The following is a 22890-nucleotide window of genomic DNA, read 5'->3' as shown; positions in this document are numbered from 1 at the left end:
ATGCTATGTTTGAATTTAGCATAAGCCTTTGCACAGTATGTGATGCTGGTACACATGATGGTGACAGTGATGCTTGGCAGGGCAACATTTGCGTGTGATTGAGAAGATTTCAGCATGATCCATCTCCTGCTTTTCTAGCAATACTTGGATCTCAGCTTTTTAGACCCAGGCACTTTTTCTCTGAAAAAGATGTTTTTCCTGACTGTGCCTAGCCATCGGGAAGCGTTTAAAGCAGTGCTGTACTTTGTTTTCCACAGGCTTCTTCCATTAACCTTCTGAAATAGCCCTGTTTCAGCCCATAAAGAACCAGTTCAAGTACCTCACCATTCTTCTTTGTTTTATTTTATATTTCTCTTTCTTCTTTTACTATTTTTCTTTTTTGGTTTCTACTCTCAAAGGTGAAAATAATCTTTAAAAATATCTCATTCAACCTCCTTTTCTAATTCAGGAATCATCTCTTTAATATCTTAAGTCAGTATTCATATTCTGTTTGAAAAAGTGAAGTAATAAACAACTCACTATGTCATGAAGAGGGCCATCTTGATTTGGAAGGGCTCTAATTGTTAGAAAATTATTCTTTATTGCATCATGTAACATGAAAGTTGCAAGTGACTTTGGGTATTATCTAATTCAATCTTCTATTCAATATGTTGGGGGTTTTGTAAGTGGAAGGGTTGAAAAAAATAAATAAGTGAGCAAATGAAGAAGGTACAGTAAGCTAGTGAAAACTACAATGAAGGCAATAACCCTGGACAATTTGATAAGACATTAGGGACAGGGAAGCCCCTTGGATTGGGTGGTCAAAGATACACTTCTCTTCCCGAACACTGGCACTAGGTGCTAAATAAATATTTATTAGATGGATAAGTAAAGTGAAAAGGACAATAGTAATAAATAAATGTAGATTTACATTGAACTTTTAGTCAACTTAAACATTCTTTTTAGTTTAACATATGTTAAGTAACATGGATTAGGGAAAAGAATACAGTCTCAGAATAATGGTCCTCTGGGGACCATTGCTTTGAAACTTGACTGAATTTATAGTTACTCCATATAAAAATGCACACAGCCATATGCATGCAATACTCTCCAACCTCTTTATTTTATATCCCCATTATCAACTTTGCCAGATGTGGCTTGTAACAAAAAGAACCTAATTTCTTGAAGACCTTTGAATGTTAGATTTGAATGTTAGTTTTTTGTTCAACTCAATTTGTTCTTCTTTAGTCAAGTCTGCATTATTGATGTTGCTCATCTTTGTCACCAAGGAAAGGTGCAAACATTCACCTTGCAGAAGTAACTTTCAAACAACCTTGCAATGTTTCCAATTGTCTATAAATATCTGCAGCAGGAAAAAAAAAGTCCAACTGTAGCCTGCAGAAGCAGTCCTTCAGTTTTGGATAGTTACTGCAGGACATACTATTGGTGCATGGGCCGTATTTCCTGTCCCTTTCCCCTTTCTCTAGTACAACAATGCTCTGGCTCTGCGTGCTTTCTCTCCCAAGACCAGCACCTCCATCTCTTTGTTGAAGGGCTCCCTTCAGGCTGCCCAGTCAACTTTGGCTGTGTGCTGCTGGAAGAACAGAAAGTACTTGGGAATTTATGTTTCTGGTGGGGAGGGGGGTATCCCTTAACTGAAGACTGGCACGTGTGGAGGTATAAACTTTCTAGCTCTCCTGCTGTCTGTTCAGGACAACTCAGAGGTGTGACCTCCGCTGGCTCAAGAGACCTCCTGAGCATTTGAGACAAAGTTTCCATGAGAACTTTTAGAATCTCACTTGGGTTCCTTCATTTCCCATCCCACTTCTCCATTCTCCTACCATGCATTTCTGGGAAGACTTCCTAATGAATCACTTTCACAGGAACATTCACGTCAGGGTCTGTCTCTGGAAAATCCAACCTAAAAATGTTAGTAGTGTTATCTATTTCTGACCCGTTCATTTAGAGTAATAGATTGGGTAGAAGAACTCACAACTAGGACCGGCATTAAGGAACTGTTAGCAGTGCAGTTGCACAGGGCTCCATGCTCAGAAGGGGACCCCACATATGGCACTTGGAGGTTGCCATCTTGAAATTCCTAATAATTTTATCGTTGAATTTGTGTTTTGTTAGTGAAGTACAATGGAACAATGGAGCAAGCGGCAGTGGCTTAGGGCCTCAGCTTACACATGTTTTTGCACCCTGCTGCCTCCTCATCTCCGCAGGGCAGACAGGTTCTCTACCTCTCACTCTCCCATGCTGACTCAGCAACTGCAGCCACTCTGCCCCCAGCAAGGGCCTGGGTTTGGGCTCTGGGAGGGTTGCATGGAGTTGCAGAGTGGGGACCAAGGCACCTGTGAACTTTGGTACTCATCTCAGGAGCATCTTTGTGCCTGAGGGAGTATAACATTAAATAGCAAACAAAAACACGATTTCAAGAGACAAACTGCAGAAGAAAATAAAAAGTTTTTCCTGCTTTTAAACAAGGGGCCCCACATTTTCATATTGCAGTGGGCCCCACAAATTACAAAGCTGGCCCTGTTCATACCTTTTTTTTTTGTAATAATTATAACAAAGACTGCATTGCATTGAATGAAAAGTATTACTTCATTCACACCACAAGAATATCCACCAACGAAGTCAAGCTAAGAAGAAACATATCCAACTAAATTGTTCTGAATCAGTATGGTACAAACTGCTAGTTGCTTAACTCAACTTCGATTTCCTCCTCTCATTCTTAGTAACAGATACCTAACCATTTTTCTAGACATATTATTTCATATAATTCAGATTAGATTTTCCAGTATCCTTTATATCTGGCTATGGTTACGTGCTTAAGTTCTGGCTGGTGACATATAAATATATATGTTGTGAGGGACTTCCATGAAAGTTGCCTAAAAGTGCTGAAGGAAATTTTTTTGCCCATTTGTCTTTCATCCATTTTAGAGACGACACTCAAACATGAAGCAACCCCCTTGGCTTGAGGTAGCTGTGAGGATAGAAACAACGGGCTAAGGTAGTGAAACAGAAAGACAAAAGCCTAGATCCTTAATGGAAATGCCATACCTCTCGTGATCGTCCACATCTGGACTCCTCTTAGGTAAGAGGGAAGCATAAACTTCTATCTTTAACTCAAGGTGTTTTTGTTTTTTCCCCTATGTGTGGGCAAACTTAACCTTAGCTGACAAAAAAAGGCAATTATTTTCCCCTAAAGAAATGTCTAAAATCTAATCAACCTATTTGAGACATATCCAGTGAAAGCCAATGTTCATCGATGTTGTAAAAAGAAACTTCACATTTTATTCCATTTCTTGATTTAAAAATATACCTCTTGAAAAAGTTGGTTGTTCAAACCCCTATCTCTGATAAAATTGACAACTTTCAAGGTAATGGAAAAGATTTGTTTGGGATGGTTGGCAAAGTCTTTCATGCAAATATTCACAGATATAGAAACCAATGAGTCACAATGATGCCTGTTGAACTTCTTTGTTCCCTAAAATTGCAAATTCAGATATGTTGCCAAAAACTGCAGGTGCTGCATCTATGCAGAGTAACAAGGTTTTCTTTCCAGTTGAAGTCTGGCTTGGCATAGAAATTTTTCACCATCTGAAGATACTGATGTCCTTAACAGTTTGCAAAAGGGACTCACAGAATAGGAATTCTTCATTGATATTTGATGCTTGCACATAAGAGCTGGTTCTACTGAAAAAACAACAGCAGCGGTTTCGTCTAGTTGTATGTTGAAGGGAAATACCTGCCAATTCGTTCATAATCTGCTTCAAAATATTAAAAGAATATCCGTGACTCTGGAGTAAATGATGTCCTGTTATAGAGGCATCGATTCAGTTTGCTTCCTCATAAACCAACCTGACATTTCCAGGGCATATGGCTTCACTAAGAGCTTTCCAGTGTGCACACATTCTTTCTCTTAGCAATGTGATAAGCAATTCTGTAGAATGCTTCAAGGCAAGGCTTTCGTGTTGAGACAAATTCAAGTTTTGATAAAGTTCTAGCCTTTCCGAACTGATACCTCTCATAAAATATTCCACATGATTGATACATTTTCAGGATAGATAAGTAAAACATGCTTCTTCAGCTTTCTTGGAATGATATGAATTTACTGGCAAAAAATCCTGGCCTTGGAAGAAGCATTACAGTGTTTGTGCACCATAAAGCTTTACAATGAAAATAAAATTAAACGACATGTAAGCTTTATTGTACTATTCTTATGTTTTCCAATCAAGATTAATTTGACGCAAACAAATACAGATGTCCATGATCATAATGGTGGGTACATTTTTGTAAATTCTCATCAAAGGAATCTATTCTGAATGTCAGACTATGCAAAACTCACAAATTTGCATTCACTGATGATTTACAATTATATACTTGTTTTAAAGTAATAAAAATTTGATAATAAAAATTGACCTTAATATTTTTCATAAAGATAGACAAAACTGAGTAAACAAAATATTTTTGTAACAAAGTCATAGGTTGGAGGCAGGAAAATAACCCAGTTATTTGAACCTCAGGTCTGCCACTTAGTATTGATGTAAACATTGTCAAGTTGTTTATCCTCTTTGTGTCTCAGTTTTCTCTTGTGTAGGATGAAAATTCTGTCTAAAGTAAATTAGATAATTTAGTATATAAGTAAACTTGCAAAACAAAATGATTTTAGCTTTGTTTCTGGGTCACATTCTACCTATATTGTTTTTATACAAACAAAATGAGGGATTTTTAAATCAAATATAGTCCCTTTTTCCCAAAATATCCATATTTTGATACTAAATTGGTAAGCATAATGTAAAATTATACGAATTTAGCTAAGGATTTGCACTTTAATATTATTACAAATTAGATAAACAGTGATATAGCATAAGCATATATTAGAAAATGTATTGGAGAATTGAATAGATAGTGATCTCACTGGAGAACAACTCTCTTGTATGTTTTCAGGTTATATTAACAGAAAATAAAACCTCAAATAGAGGAGATGATAATCATACACTATTTTAATTTTATCAGATAATATTTCTTATTTTATTTGTAGTCCTGGAATGAGATGTGATAAAATGCATGAAAACATTTTGTGACCAATGGGTAATAAGAAATATTGCATAAAAATGCAAAACCGTATCACTTGACAAATAATTGAAAAATCTGAGGATTTTTACCAGGACTAAGTCCGAAGGAAAAGAATCAAGAAAAATAAGTAAAAGTTATAAGAAGATAAGTTTCCATTCAACATAAGTAAGAACTTTCTAATAGTTATAATTTTGCAAAGACGAAATGGACTTTTATAAGCACCACTGGAGATGTTCATCTCTACATTTTTCCTAAACCATGTATTTTATTCTTTTCATGCATGCACCACATTTTAATTTAATGAATGTGTAAATAATCTCCTTTCCATACTATCACTAACAAAAATGATGGAGAGACAAGTTACATGCTGCTTGAGGGTGATCCTCAAAGTTACATCAATTTATTAATTAATACTCTGACAATCGTTGTTCGATCACTTACAACTTCAACAGACTAAACTATCATTGTGCTCTCTTCATCCATTTGTTTTGCAACGTCAACATAAGAGATGATTGTAGTCTTTCTACAACAGTCCAATAAGTGATGAGTTGAATAACAACAACAAAACCCAAAAAGAGTTTAATTAATCAGAAGTCATTCACATCAGAATCTTCTTGGTTCCCACTTATAATGCTGTTATTTCTATTTGCTCCTAAGCTATTTTTTAAAATAATTTCTTTCATAAATTGTCATGCTATTTGGATACTTTGCTTCTGAATTCCAACTTCCTCCACTTTAACCACCTTGGTTTTTTATCAAATCTTTGATTCATCATGTTTTCCCAAATATGAATAACTGATTCATCTTTAAAACTTCTTTCAGTGCCTTAGGATGGGAATTTATTTTTTTCTAAAACTTGAATTCATTTTGGAATATTTCTATAGAAGTATTCTCAATGGGAAAAAAATGTAAGTAAATTTATACTCAAGGAGCTCAATTTCGTCATCTGTGACCATTACATCATCTAGCCCCACGTAATAAGCCTAGCCCCTTCTTATTTCTCTCAACTTCAATAAAAGTTACAGCTTTTTAAATTGTGCTTAAATTTTTCTAGCCTTTATTTTGAACTCTTATAATCTAGATATTATCCTTAAAATTTCAAACTGCACTTTAGCATTCTCTATAGCAATATAGCCAGAGGAACTGAGTTGTAGCAAACATTGCTTCAAAACACGTAGAATAGCTGTTTTAAAAGAATTTTGCACCATGACATTTAATGTTACATATGATACATAAGTGATATGTAGAGGCCTTCAATAATACCCAATATTAACATACCCTATGAAAGGTGTTTTCCCCCCAGAGGTTTGAGACTGTACTCATGAATTTAAAAAGGTCTAGAATTTTAATAGAATATATCTAGAATATTCTAGATATATATATATTCTAAATATATTCTATATTTCATAGAATATATCTTTTTATCTAGAATTTTAATAGAATATATATAAAACCAAGAGGGTGTTCATTTAAAAAAATGATTAGTTGGGGACATGGAGAAGAGTTCAACGTGTATTCTTTGTAGGGTGACCATATATTCTGATTTGCCTAGGATGGCCCACATCTACCCTAGTTGGCCCACCATCATATCTAATTAGTGCTCCTTTCCCTCTACAAAGTATTCTGCTTTAGATGACAAATTACATGTTTATCCTAATTCTACAGCACAGAATTATTCATTTGGGAGGATTTTTAAGGAATGTGAAGTGAATTCTATTCCTGTGTACTAATAAGCAATTAAATACCTGCAATGCACGCCGTCACAACACTCTATTTACGCCTAAACACCCCAATCCATTCTGTTAAAATGTTCAATTATGTAATACGAGAATCTTCTTTGACCTTGATACTTGAGCTATAAATGTAGCATCATTTTTCAAATTTAAAAATGTAATAATAAATAAGCAGCATTTTATCTCCCTTTCAGAGTGAAACATCTTAGTTCTTTTGTATACGGTAATATTAGTTTGTAAAAATAATAACTGTCAATAAGTATCCTAGAAAGTATTTAGCAGTATTTTTCAAGTTTAAAAGAAATAGAAAAAAAAATTCTTAATTCATAACTCTTAATTCATAATTCTTCTCTAGTGGCAGAGTTCTGGTATGGACTATACAGTTTTCACAAATAAAAACTATAAGTGAAGGGTCTACTTTCATTTTTTTGCATGTGGCTATCCAGTTCTCCCAACACCATTTGTTGAAGAGACTTTCTTTTCCCCATTGTATGTTCTTGGCTCTTTTGTCAAAGATTAGCTGTCCATAGATGTGTGGGTTTATTTCTGGGCTTTCGATTCTATTCCATTGATCTGTGTGTCTGTTTTTGTGCCAGTACCATGCTGTTTTGGTTACTATAGCTTTGTAATATATTTTGAAATCAGGGAGTGTGATACCTCCAGCTTTGTTCTTTTTTCTCAGGATTCCTTTAGCTATTCGGGGTCTTTTGTTGTTCCATATAAATTTTAGGATTCTTTGTTCTATTTCTGTGAAAAATGTTGTTGGAACTTTGATAGGGATTGCATTGAATCTATAGATGGCTTTAGGAAGTATGGACATCTTAGCTATGTTAATTCTTCCAATCCAAGAGAACGGAATATCTTTCCATTTCTTTGTGTCTTCTTCAGGATTGGTGGTTACCAGAGGGGAAGGGGGGAGGGAGGAGGGTGAAAGGGATAATTCGGCACATGTGTGTGGTGATGGGTTGTAATTAGTATTTTGGTGGTGAACATGATGTAATCTATGCAGAAATAGAAGTACAATGATGTACACCTGAAATTTTTACAATGTTATAAACCAATGTTACTGCAATAAACAAAAAATTAAAAAAAAAAAAACTATAAGTGAAAATTCATTTATTTGCTCTATCATTCATTTCAAAACAAAAATTAATAGCAGTTAAAAATATAATAGTTTTAAATATTAAGAAAATATTAAGGGGCCGGCCCAGTGGCACAGCAGTTAAGTACACGCACTCCGCTTCGGTGGCCTGGGGTTCTCTGGTTTGGATCCCGGGCACACACTGACGCACCACTTGTCAAGCCATGCTGTGGTGGCATCCCATATAAAGTAGAAGAAGATGAGCACAGATGTTAGCCCAGGGCCAATCTTCCTCAGCAAACAAGAGGAGGATTGGCATTGGATGTTAGCTCAGGGCTGATCTTCCTCACAAAAAAAAAAAAAAAGAAGAAGAAAGAAAATATTAAATATTAAGAAAATAGAAAGCATTTTTGCCCATCAAGAAATAAAACTACACTTATTAATCTCACTTGCATTTAACAAAAAGTTATATTTTATTTAATATTTTTAAAAATTAATATTAATAAAGCAAACACAGACAAGGACATTTCCCCAAATTAATCCAACTTGTTATAATGAATATTTATAGAGTGTTGTTTTGATCCTCTGAGATGCTCTGCTGGTCTTATTTCTCTCTATAAGACAACTCCTCAGCTTGTTACTGACATCACATAGCTTCCTAGCGCTAAACTTTGCTTTTAACATTTCTCACCCTGCTGTGTGTTCCTGGCTCCTACTGTAAGTACACACTATATAAAATAAAACTTTACACCTTCTTCTTCCCAACTACCCTACTCTAATCTGAAAGATAAATGTTTCTTTGTATCTTTTATGAATTTTTTAGTGCAGCAAGAAAGTAGAATTCATATCAAATAGATAATTCCAATACCAACAATACGACCATGCATCTGTAGATTTTTCTCAAAAGATACTGAAATGAAAAAGAGGAGTAATAAAAGCATTTTTGCGCTGCACTTTGAGCTGGTCAAAATTTAGAAGAGAAAGTCATTTCTGACAGGCAAAAGCCATGACTTCTTTCCTATTTGACACATCGTGGGAGATCCACAGTGAGAGTAACACAGACACTGGTGATATTAGGTCATAATTTTTTTTCCTACAATAAATACAGAAGCTTTATTATTTCCCAGTGTTTATTCGTGTTTCCCAACAATATTATTATTTACTTCGTAATGCCTTCTCTAGCAAGAGATAAACTGTAAATGTTCTCATTATTCTCATCTCTCTGAAAGAAATCTTGAAGCATTATCTCCTTTACAAAAATGAGAGCACAAAAACCCTAAAGTTAAGTCATTTTCTCTAGTAAAAAAAACTTTATTAGTGTTCTAGATCCTTGGTTTTATAAGAAAACATTAATTGATCAAGAAATATACATGCAGTACCTATTAATAGAAATTATTATATTAGGCAATAAAGAAGATATAAAAATGTGTGAGACTGTTTGCCCTGCCATATAATTGAACTGGTCAGATAAGACAGAGAAGAAAAAATTAGCATATGATATCAAATTAGTAGTAGTGATATCAAGTACAATAAAAATTCATAGAAGAGAGTCTGATGGTAACTAATTTTAAGATAGAAGATGGAAGTGAGTTTTGAAGAAATGTAGAATTCACATAGACCGAAAGGGAGAAGGAATTCCAGAAAAGAAAAAAAATAGCATAAACAGAGTCAAGGACAAAGTTTCTCTTGTTATAGGTAGGTAGTAAGTCAGACATGAGCAGGGGAAGAGATAAAAGCTGACAAGTCAACATGAAAGAAGCCTCCTCGGAGGGCCACCTAACACCTAACACCCACAATGTCCTGTTTTGGAGCCAGACAGGTAGCTAATTATAAGCAAGGGGAGCCCACAATATCCTGAGACCTTTCCTAGTCGTAGGGAACTAAAAATCCCCAGCGGCATAGCAGGTGCACAAAGAGCTTCCCCATGCCATGCCCCAACCTCACCTTCATTATACTAAAATCATAATAAATTTACACTGTGGTTTTGACCCCCCCCCTTGTGGGGGATGGATGCCATGACAGTTTTGATAGGGACCATTTAAGAGAAAAAACTCCCCTTCCCAACATGAGAGAGGAGGCAACAAGCCAATTGGATGAACCCCTGTAATCCTCTTCAAAATCTATAATTTACAAATCACTCACACCTTGGGGCAGTCCCTCACCTTGGGCCTGCCCGCTCCCTCTCTCAGAGTGTACTTTCTCTTTGCCAATAAACTCCTGCTTAAAATTTTCTTGCTCGTGTTCTCTCACAAATTCTTTTGTGAGGACGAACAAGAACCTGGAAAATCCAGCCAGCCCATCCAGTAACACTCTGAAGTACGGTGACTTGTGCAGACATTATAAGTTACAATTTGAGTTGAGTTTATGAATAGGCAGATGAGTCTTGGATGTACACATTAGGGACAGAATATGAAAGCTTCTGAATATCAACTAAAGACTTTCACATCATTATTGCTATACTGAAGGTTGTGCCCCCCCAAAATTCATGTATTGAAACCCAATCCCCAATTCAATGGTATTAGGAGGTAGGGGCTTTGGGAGGTGATTAGGTCATGAGGCTGGAGCCCTCATGAATGAGATTAGTGTCCTTATAAAAAAGGCCCCTGAGAGCTCCCTTACCCTTTCTATTATGTGAGGACATAGCAAGAAAATGGCTGTTTCTGAACCAGGAGGCTGGCTCTCACCAGACTGAATTGGCTGACTGCTTGATCTTGGACTTCCCAGTCTGCAGTACTCTGAGATATAAATTTCTGTTGTTTATAAGCCACCCAATCTATAGTATCCTGTTGTAGCAGCCTGAACTAAGACAATCATGTAGGAAATAAAATGCCATTGGATTTTGATAAAGGGTAGTATACTGAAAACACTATTTTAGAAAGTTAAATTTATGTAAGTAAATAATAATAGCTGGCATTTGCTGAGACTTTCCTATAGATCAATTATTTTACTAAGAACTTCCATAAATATTTAATTTTAAAAGTGATTTTTTGACATAAATAAAACCACAATGCCAATGAAGCATTGAATTCTTAGATGGTTCTTTTAGTATTAAAAGACTGAATATACAAATGAGCACTAGCAGGACCATCTATGGCAATAGAACTCTGATCAACATAAGAAGTCCAGGAAGCCAAACCACAACTTCAACCACGGGGCCGAAAAGCCAAACCTCTGCAGCAATTGGCCCAGAATAGTCAGGACTTGATCAACAACTTGCAAGTTATCTTTTTTTTGCCCCTACTTCCAACTCAAGACCAACCAGAGAAAGCTAAATATGCTCCCCAAACCAATCACATAAGAGACACTGCTTCTCGTTAGCCTGCCTCCAACTTTTCCATGCCAACAAACTCCACTCAGACCATATCTGAAACCTTTCCATTTTTTACTCTAAAGCTTTTCCACTCAGCTGACTGCTTCTGAGTCTTTGCAAATGCAAGTGATGGTGACCGACTCCCTTGATATAGCAAGCTCCGAATAAATATCATCTGTTTGTTCTCATTGGAGTGGTCTTCATTCATTTCTAGAGTATGCAACAGGTAAACAACCTTTCTGGAGGCAAATATAGAAATGCGTATCACATTCTTGAAAATGGGTATAAACTTTAATCGATTCATACTAATTCAGGTAATTTATCCTAAAGAAACTAACACAAAGAACATAAAAATCTACATGAATATTCCTTGCTACATTGTTTATAATATTGAAAAAAGTAGAGCCAACCTGTCTAAAAATAGGTGTTTGGCTGAATAAATTGTGGCAAACAATAGAATAAAATAACACGTAGTCATTAAAAAGTATGTAGTAGAGGAGTATTTATAGACATGAAAAATTTTCCTCAGTATGTTTTGAAGTGAAATGAGATCAGGTTATATATAGTACAAACAGCACTGTCTGATTATTTTTTAAAAATCTATCTGCAGTGGTTTCTTCTAGATGCTTTAGGTTAAGTACAGTTCATATTTTCTTTATTTTTATAAATCTATATATTCAATTGTTTTTATAAGAAAAAAAATTAATCTTTTATCTAATTATAAGAACAAAACAAATGTCACCCTGGATTACATTCATGTTTGGTCCAACCAACTCAACCATTTGTAATGGTGACATTACACATGCTTTATATTTGATGACACCTGCCTCAAAATGTTAAAATAGATCAGTAATTATAGAAATTAAAAAAAAAAAAAATCAATGAAAACAGCCTCTGATCTCTTAGGCTATTCTATTTGAACCATCTATACCAAAGAAAACAGCAAAAATATTAGTAAATATAAAAACAATAAACTTCTTAATAGCATAACAGAACTGACAAGATAGTAAGAAATTACTAAGCTGTGTTAAACTGAAAACAATACCCCCATTCTTCAACCCAAAGTGTATCCACACACTTTGTCATGTAGCGACCTCCCACCCTGCCTCTGGTTGCACCGTGTGGCTTGCTTCGGGCCAATGCGACGTTGGCAAGCATGTTGCACTCAGGAACTTGAAAGGTGCTTACATGTTTGGATTTTCTCACTCATCATCATATCTTCTGTGATAGCCCATGAAAGGGACATACTCAGGCTAGCCCTACATGGTCTCAGGGAGGGGATGAGAACCATGAGGAGTAGCATCAAATCACCCCAGTCATGCCAGCTGAGACCATCTTCTGCCAAGCCAGCTGATTCCCACACAGCTAAACAAGTCCCAACCAAGATCCTCAGAGCTGCCTAGCTGACCACCTCACATACATTAGCAATATATGCTTATTTTTGTATATCGTTCAAGTACTGTGATTGTTTATAACATAGCATTATTACGGTAATAGATAACAGATATCTAGGTGATAATTGGAATTCAGATGATTAATTGGAAGCCAGAACTCTGTTTTGTCCTGAGGCCACTTGAAAAGTTGAATGTATTTATGCTTTTTTTATATGTATATATCTCAAAATAATTACCACAATGAGGTTAGTTAGCACATCCATCACCTCACATAGTTATAATTTTGAGTGTGTGTGGTGAGATCTTTTAAAATCGACTCTCTTAGAGACTTTCAAATACATAATACAGTATTGTAAACTACAATCACCATGCTGTATATGTTTTTGTTTTGATATATGTACAGGGACTGGGAGAGAGAGCATTAAATGCCAGGGTGTGCCCCCAGGGTGGAGGTGAAGTTTAAGAGGCTATCCCCCCATAGGAGTGACCCGGGTGTTTGACAGAGGAAGATCAAATACGTCTTTGAAGAAAGATAGCTTTCATCTTAGGACTCAAAGAACTCCAATAAATAATTTTCTAAAAATAATAATAATAACAATAGTAAGCAACTCATAAGAAAAAAAAGAGTTGAGTACATTAGGAAATAAGGAACCATGAACAAAAACTAGAAGAAACAAAGGGCAGAAAAAGACTTGAAAATATATTAGATATTAGAATTCAAAAAAACCAGATTAAAAAATAACTATGCTTACTGTGTTCAAAGAAATAAAAGACAAGATTTAAAATAACATCAGTTAACAGAAAATTATGAGAAATAACCTGGCATTTTTGAAAAAGAACTACATAGAACTTCTAGAAATAAATACTATAGCTGAAGTTACAAATTCAAGGACTGGTTTAAGAGCAGATTAGACATGACTATTTTACTTTCTTTATTAAGAGATGTTTTTGGTATATTTCTGGGTATAAAATTCTGTGTCGATGTTTAGAAATCACATTTACAATCCTACCACCAATATATGGGTCTTTTTTCTCAAAACCTTGCCAATTTGATGAATGAGAAATTGTATCCCTTTATTACTTTACTTTGCATTTCTTTTATTTTTAAGGATGTTGAGCATCGTTTTATCCATTTATGGCCTTTTTCATTTCTTCCTCTCTAAGTTCCTTGCTGATATTTTTGTCTAAGTTCCTATTGAATTATGTATTTGCTTTTTATTCCATTGTAAAATATATTTTATACTATGATATTAACACTCTGTGTGTTACATATGGCAAATATTTTCTCCTTGTGTATTCTTTGTTAAAAAAAATATGGTTCGGGCTGGCCCGGTGGCGCAAGCAATTAAGTGCATACGCTCCCCTGCAGCAGCCCCATGTTCGCCGATTGGGATCCTGGGCGTGCACTGACGCACTGCTTGTCAAGCCATGCTGTGGCGGCGTCCCATATAAAGTGGAGGAAGATGGGCACAGATGTTAGCCCAGGGCCAGTCTTCCTCAGCAAAAGAAGAGGAAGATTGGCAGATGTTAGCACAGGGCTGATGTCCTCACAAAAAAAATATATATATATGGTTCTAGGAGCTGGCCTGGTAGCCTAATGGTTAAGTCATGCGCACCACTTTGGTGGCCCGGGGTTCGCAGCTTTGGATCCTGGGTGCGGACCTGCACGCCCCTCATCCAGCCACGCTGTGGCAGGTGTCCCACATATAAAACAGAGGAAGATGGGCACAGATGTTAGCTCAGGGCCAATCTTCCTCCCCCCCAAAAAATATGGTTCTACTATTTCTGAAAGACCACTATTTTAAGAAACAGAGGGGAAGTCACTGAACAAAAGAGAAGTTTGTATTTTCAGCCAAACTGAAAATTAGAAATGGAAATCAGATGATGACAATGATTATACTTCTTTACTATGAAGTAATCAACAACTGTAGCAATTGCCAAAGCCCGTGCTTTTACAGAAACTCTATTCTTCACAATGTTAATGAATATATTCAAGGTTTTTTTATTGTGATGTCTTTGTCTAGACAACATATCTTTTAATTTTTAGTAGAGTTCATTACGAAATGGACACCTAAGAAAATATTACCAGAAAAGAGAATAAACTTGAAGCCTCATATAACTTCCAATTTAACAAAACAATAAGGGTTTCCAACATAGCAATTCAATGAATCTTCTAGCCAAGGAGCTTTCCTAATCATTTACACTTGTTTGTAAAAGGATTAGTGTGTCTTTTCTTTTTGGTCAATTTATCTACTTTCCTACTTCTATCTATCTACTTTTCAGTAGTCATAATTTGACCATTATTAAAATAAAATAGAATTTCACAATACACATATTCTAAAAGAAGTATTTACTTGCACTTTAAGGAGCATATCTTTCCATAATATTAATATTAGAAATTTATTATGGAAAGAGTGAATAGTGTTATAAACAAAATATACATTAACATCAGTGTGGTAGCCTATTACATTGGTAGCTCACGATAAGCCATAGCTTAGTATTCATGCCCTAGTGTAACGTAATTCTCTTGATTCGGGGCTGTCCCTGTGGCTCACTTTAATTAATAGAATGCAGTTACATTGATACTGTGCCAAGTCTCAACCTAAGCCTTAAGAAGGTCTGAACGCTTCTCCTTTTGTGCCTTGGGGAGCCCTGAGACATCAGGTGAGTACTTGGACTATCTGGCTGAAGAGGCCATGCGGATATGTCAATTGGAGAAGAAGAGGTCCTGAGCCTACATAGAATAAAACAGATTCCCAGCCTTTCCAGCATCAGAGCTGAGCCCAAGCCATAGCTAACCTGCCAACTGACTGCAGTCACATGACTGACCATTGGCAAGACCAGCAGAAGAAGCACCCAGCTGAGCCCCACCCAGGTTGCAAAATCATGAACAAACACAATAGTCAACTTTTTTAAGCCATTAAATTTGGGGGTTCTTGGTTAGGCATCAATAGATAAAAATCTTTATTGTATTTCCAAATATCCAGCTATATATCTTTATTATATTTCCATTATTACAAAGATAAGGGTGGGAAAGATTGAGGGAGGGAATGGAGCATAGATTTTTCACTAGAAGAAATTCTTTTTTTTTTTAAAGATTTTATTTTTTCCCCCAAAGCCCCAGTAGATAGTTGTATGTCGTAGCTGCACACCCTTCTAGTTGCTGTATGTGGGACGCGGCCTTAGCACGGCCGGAGAAGCGGTGCGTCGGCCAGGCCGCCAGCAGCGGAGCGTGAGCACTTAACCGCTAAGCCACGGGGCCGGCCCGTAGAAGAAATTCTTGAGTCGTAGATTAGACAAACATTTTCACAGAATCTCTTCTTTCATTTTTCTTTACTGAACCACAAACTTCTACTAAGGTTTATTCTCCATTATCTTTTACAGATTTCAAAGAATCTTGCTCAGTTGCATTCTATTATCTATCTATCTATTCTATGTTATTCTGATAACGGTCAAATATATATTCTTGCAACAAATTAGCTGAAAAACCAAAGTAAAAGATATAAATATGTTAAAAGCATAGAAGTCTCTAAGTTCTCAGAAAATTATATATGAAATTCTCAAGTTACTTTCAGAACAAAAAAAAAAACTCTAAAAATTGCTAGACAAAGGTCAAAGCAGTTATCATTGGTAAATTTTGCACATCATGATTTAAGAATGCCACACTAGATAAATATCTTGAAATTGAGAAATATTTACATATTAAACTACCAAAATCAGTAATGTTTCTGATTCAAAACAGCACACAAATATAATTATGTAGTAGATTTTGTTCACTGATTTTATTTAAATTTGTTGTGGGAAATAATACTGGGTTTTTTGTTTTCTTTTTTTTCTTTTTTTGGTGAGGAAGATCAGCCCTGAACTAACATCCATGCCAATCCTCCCCGTTTTTTTTTTTTCGCCTTTTCTCCCCATAAGCCCCAGTAGATAGTTGTACGTCGTAGTTGCACATCCTTCTAGTTGCTGTATGTAGAACGCCCCCTCAGCATGGCCGGACAAGTGGTGCACCAGTGCGCGCCCGGATCCAAACCCAGGCCGCCAGTAGCAGAGCGTGCACACTTAACCACTAAGCCACAGGGCCGGCCCCAAAACTGTTTTAATATGTGAGCACTTTTTGGAATTACTTAGCTAGGAAAGATTTTTGTAAAGTAAGAACTTTTCTGACAAGTCCCTAAATAAAAACTAACACTGCTCTTCCTTGCTCAAAGATACAAACTGAGCCCTCCAAGCAAGAGAACCTTTTCAGAATCCTGGGATCTCTAGGGAAATACAGGAATTTAAAGCAATTCTGTGAGTGTTCCTCTACTCATCACTTAACAGTATAGCACAATATCTCTTCTTAGCTTTGTGGCAAAAGGGAAAAATGCCTTTCTTATTTTCCTAGCTTGGTTTGGAAGTCATGAAAACACAGATACACACAAACACACACACACACAAATAATGCAAATCTTGCATCCTTCTCTCTCTGGAGCTATTAGGAAATTTGGTCACTAGACCTTTACCTACATACCTGCTAAGCCTTTGGTTTTTCCCAAAATGGGTGCATTTTACCCATGGCTCCACTAAAGCTATACTAGACTAATAGCCATCTTGACTAAGAAAACTAATGAAGACATCATCTAAGAACATTGTGCTAATAAACTGTCTCATACCATCTGGCTGGCAAATGTACATAGGCCTGCTCACTATGTCCTGTGCATGTCATCTTGTCTACCTTGGCAACAGAGCAAGGCAAGTTATTCATGTGTTAGTGTTTTCCAAATTATGCAAATAGCCCCAAGAGGCTCCTTTCCCCAAAGCCTCTTCCTCTTCATACATGCATATGCATATTCCCTGTAAATGTCAAATTCTCTAAAGAACACAAGTTTGTTTTTCTCCAATGAAGCCTGTCTTCTCATTTCACCTTCAGCAGTCAAGGGTTTCTCTCTTTTTCACATGGCATGAAATTATGCATTAGTGAAGTAAATTATCCTCAAGAACACTAGGGACAGATGCTCCATTTCTTATTGCCATCAGCTTAAATATATTAATTTACAGACCCCATTATATCTTTTGCCAAAAAATTGGCATCATAAGAAATGAAGCGGGCCGGCCGGTGGCGAAGTGGTTAAGTTTGCAAAGTGGTTAAGTTAGCGTGTTCCGCTTCCGCGGCCCAGGTTCGCTTGTTTGGATCCTGGGTGCAGACCTACTCACCACTCATCAAGCCATGCTGAGGCGGCATCCCACATAGAAGAGCTACAACTCTACAACTATGATATACAACTATGTACTGAGGCTTTCGGGAGAAAAAAGAAAAAGAGGAAGATTGGCAACAGATGTTAGCACAGGGTCAATCTTCCTCAAAAAAAAAAAGAAGGAACAGATGAAAGACTTTCACAGTAATTCTTATCTGCCCCCACCCCCCAATTTGGTCTTCAACATGTCTTTGGGTTAGTTTGTTATCTAGAAGATGTCAATTTTACAAGAAATGAAAAAAGAAAAAGAAGCAGATGGAGATAGCAAAATTTTCACTTCTTTAAAAAGAGCCACACATTTCCTAGAAGGCATACATACCAACATTATCTGTACTTTAACTTAGAAAATTATTTTGAGGCCACTCTACAAAAACATCAAGTAACTGGGCATCATATACCACTTTCATTTGTTCAGAGTAATGGCATAGAAATGAATTGGTTAAAAATAGACTAATTCATAAATTGCATCTCATTTTCAACCCCAGGAAGCAAGCAATGTGATCATTCCTGAAATTAGCCAAACGCGATGCCTTCACCCTGACTTGCAATCCATTTTACGCAGAGGAGAAACAGGACTGTAATGAAGCACATCCTCACCAATCACTGCTACAAATCAGCACCAGCCATGTGGAATACTTAAATTAGAATCGACATTAAAAACTCCCGTTGCCATTATTCTGCCCTGAATCGCAAATCTCCAAAGCTCTTCTCACATATTGAGATTTTTATCCCCCTATAATTTGCTAGAAAACATATGTAAATGGTGGTTTGACAGGAAAGGTCTCCTATTTACCATATTTCCTCCCTTCCTTGCTCTCGCTGGAGCACATGGCATTTTAGCTACACGATAAGGGGACAAAGGAAGGCACCGACGTGTTGCTTCCACTGCCTCTTCTCAGAAAATGAAAGGAAGAGCTCAGGTGGGGAAGACATGAGAAAGGCTTGGCTATGTCTCTACGGGGTGGTGAAATAAAGTCAGATGAGGGTGGATGTAGAAGAAATTTAAAAGTTGCTAAAAGTTTTTGTTTGTATGGTTTTGTTTTTTAAAAAATCAGCTGGCTATCTCTTGGGCCAAGTGCCATACAAAATTAAATTGATATACTGATGATTCATCTTGTCACACGGTCTCTAAAGGGACATTTTAGGGGTGAGTGCTGGTGTGATGGCTCCATTCCTGGCTCACAAAGGGGGACCTCGGAATTGGTACCCAGGGCATGAGGGAAGGGATAACAGCGAGACAAAGGACATACCTTGCTTTTATGCAGAAAATAATATAGATGCAATAGGCAAAAAGATGACTCCCCAAAGAACATACAGGGTTTTTTTTTTTTTTTTTTTTACTGAAGCAAAACAGAGTATTTCAGAGCATCCCCCACCCTCCCTAACTCCAAGCTGCATCCAAAGGTCTGGTATAGACAGGATCTTGGTTAGATCTTTGAGGAAACAACCAAAGCGAGCAAATGTTTTTGGTGGCCTTAATGTTGAATCTAGCATCATCCAGTTCTGCTTCAGTCATATTTTTTAAAATCTGATTCTATACTTTCACAGAACAGACCTAAAAGGACCCCTAAGAGTAATTTCCAACATTATAATATAAAACCTAAAGGTACAAAAATAGAAGCAAATATGGAAATCATTTGTAGTACATTTATTTCTATTTCTATTAGTCATACTTCTTTTAGATCATTGTAACCTAGGGATGTGATTTTCAGGTGTTTGGTGTTTTTTTTTTAATCTATTCTAGGTTCTGTGATATATTCTCCATTAGCCTCACATAGCAAAAGATCTCTAACTTAGTGTAGAGGCCTCTAAAAATCACTGAGCATTTACCGATTAGTAAGGGCTATGTTGGACACTTTGGTATGCTTATCTCATTGCATCATCAGGGAGGTGTGGTTCATCTCATTTCACAGGTAAAGAAACTGAGGATCATAAAAATGAGGAAATTTTCCTAGGTCATACAGCTAGTAAGTGAAGTTGGGATTGCGTTCTCTCTCCTACCAAATTTTCTAGAATAAAGTATTTCTGTCTTAGAAATGTTGAACTTGGATTAGTAACTGTAATTTATTATAATTTACTTAGGGTATGAGATCATGGATTATTGCATATTATTTTCCCCAGCTGTACTAATTCATTTCTTGGATATAAAGTTATACAATAAATATTTGGTAGATTAAACTGAATTGAATTTCCATACTTTAGATAAGATTTTTTTAGATACCTTATCTTTTCTTTTAGATAAGGTATTTAAATAAGGAAGAGATAAAATTTCCACACTTCAGATAAAAATTACTTTTTTATTTGGAGAATAATTTAATTATGTAAATATAATTGCTGTTGCGCAAGCTTAGTAAAATAAGCAATTATTATTTGCTATTCTAAGCTAGTATTTTGTATGAATTCTAAATTTGCCGACTTCCAGAACTAAGTGCTTATAATTTGCTATTCTAGTGTTTTATATTAATTATAGATTTGCAGACTTCCAAAATTCAAGTACAAAATATTACAAAGTAAGCAACATTTCATCAGTGTTTTAATTGGAAGACATATGTTTGTATTTCATGGCTCTTTACTTTAAGATTCAGCTTCCTCAGCCATATTCCTTGAACCATTATTAATGTCAAAGAAACAAACCTCACCGAAGATTTTATCAGAACTTATAAAAGGAAACAATGCTTCTGTGTAGTAAAAAGGTTTATGAAGACTTTTTTAACTAATGAAATCAAATAAGAGGATGGTCATCTATTTATATTTTATTGAAGGACTTCACTTATTAAGCCCACAAAGCCCAAAGCAGATCTTTCTTTATGCTATCACTTGCTAGCTTCTACTGCTTAACTGCATAATCTTAACCTATGAATGATTTAATAAGCTTTCTCTCCATTTGTCTCTTTAATATATTTCTTGACTCGACGTAATCTAATTTGACACATCCAAAATATAGGATTGTTTTTCCAGCAATTGAAATGCTTTCCATGTAGTGGATCTATTATTTGAGTTATAGCAAAATTTGTATTTCACAATTCTATTTATATAGGTCTTCATATCAATCTAAGATATAGTTTGATTTCTAATTTATTTAAAATCCCTAGATAAACCAAAAATATTAGTTTTATGAGGTTGCTAGAGGCAATAAATTGCAAAGATTTAGCCCACGTTAAATTTGCTCTTACATAAAAAGAGATTTTCAGCCCTTTAAAACCAGGTACTTTAGGAGAATCTCTTATTTATCTCACTATGTACAATGCCATAATGGAGCTAAAGATAAAAAAATAAAATTCTGCATACTCAGATACAAAAGGGTTATATTCTACAACCCAATAGTACAAAATAGTAATAATAACAAGTCACATTATGCTCTCAACAATAGCACTTTCCCTTTTAAACACATCTTACTGTCATTTCATTTGCCAAATTCCCACTGATATTAAGGCATAGACTGAAGAAGGAATATTGTAATTTAAGAGTTTTTGTGCATTAAAAATAATACACGGTTATCAAGATAATACTCTTGGGCACCTAAAGGGAAGTATAGTTATTACAGATTTCTCAAAGGCAAATGCCAATTGAGTTTTTTTCAATACACCTGCAACAATTCTGTAGTGCAATTCTAAACTCTGTCTTGTCTTGGAAATCATTTCTATTATGAAGGATAATTATGATTATGTATTCCTCACCACTTTTCTGGATTGGAGAGAGATAAGAGAATACAATTGGAGCAAGGTCAAGATTGAATTATGAAAAAACAAATCTTGCCAAACATCCTGGTTCTACAAGTTATAGGAAATTTTTATGTAGGAATGAGTTATTAAATTACTACAAGGAATTGATGACTTTGGTGAACAAAAATAACTAAAAAGAAGGAAAAGACAATTAAAAACAAATAATACGCCTTCTGGAAATACAGTCTTCTAAAATGTTGTTTTGCTGGCTCATTTTAAATCTTGAGAGTTATAATATTATTAAAGGCTAAACACCATTAGTCCTAAAGAATAAAAAATAACTTTTCTTTTTCTAAATATGCTTCTGCTTTTCAAGTATTGGTTCAGTTTGACACACCAGGGAACACTTTTATTTCCTGTGTCTAAGACCACTATGTAAATTTTATGAATACTGGATAAAAATATACATTTGCAGGGCCAGCCCAGTGCATAGTGGTTAAGTTTGCAGGCTCTGCCCAGGGGTTCACAGGTTCGGATCCTGGGCGCAGACCTATACACCGCTCATCAAGCCATGCTGTGGCGGCATCCCACATACAAAATAGAGGAAGATTGACACAGATGTTAGCTCAGGGTCAATCTTCCTCAAGCAAAAAGAGCAAGATTGGCAACAGATGTTAGATCAAGGCCAATCTTCCTCACCAAAAAAAATATATATATACATTTGCCATGGAGGTGTATCATGATTTTATCAAATGATTATCAGTAGAAAAACACATTGTACTACGATTTTTCTGAACTAAACTTTTGTTTCAAAAAAATGATTATCCTTGGGGCCGGCCCAGTGGCGCAGGTGGTTAAGTGCTTGTGCTCCGCTGAGGCGGCCCAGGGTTTGCAGGTTCGGATCTCGGGCGCGCACCAACGCACCGCTTGTTAAGCCATGCTGTGGCGGTGTCCCATATAACGTAGAGGAAGATGGGCACGGATGTTAGCCCAGGGCCAATCTTCCTCAAGAAAAAAGGGGAGGATTGGCATCGGATGTTAGCTCAGGGCTAGTCTTCCTCACAAAAAAAAAAAAAAAAATGATTATCCTTAGAAAAACACATTAAACAATGATTTTTCTGAACTAAACTTTAATTTCAAAATATGAAGCCATTATGAATATATAAATGGTCAACAGTAACCTTAGATGCTTCATTAACATAATGCATTTCACATTCAGTCATGAAAAATTAAACATTTCACTACAGTAAACACCAATTATTAAGAGTGATTATTCATTCAACGTTAATTATGTTTTGTACATTATCTCACTAACTCTCATCTACATCACAGATTAAGACCCAAATGTCCAGATTAGCAAACACATAGCTAAAAAGAGAGACAATTGATATTCGAGCCCAGAAGAATTC

The 22890-nt window shown here is 35.9% G+C and overlaps 1 protein-coding gene across 2 annotated transcripts in view; it reads right to left on the bottom strand.

Moving 5' to 3' along the window:
• MARCHF1 (membrane associated ring-CH-type finger 1) overlaps positions 1–22890 on the bottom strand; it is a 573636-nt gene that overhangs the window by 489616 nt on the left and 61130 nt on the right. The window lies entirely within an intron of this gene.

This window comes from Ceratotherium simum, chromosome 12, assembly GCF_057802395.1.
Source record: "Ceratotherium simum simum isolate JZ-2026a chromosome 12, ASM5780239v1, whole genome shotgun sequence".
Taxonomy (NCBI): Eukaryota; Metazoa; Chordata; class Mammalia; order Perissodactyla; family Rhinocerotidae; genus Ceratotherium; species Ceratotherium simum.
This window is presented reverse-complemented; position numbering and strand designations above follow the sequence as displayed.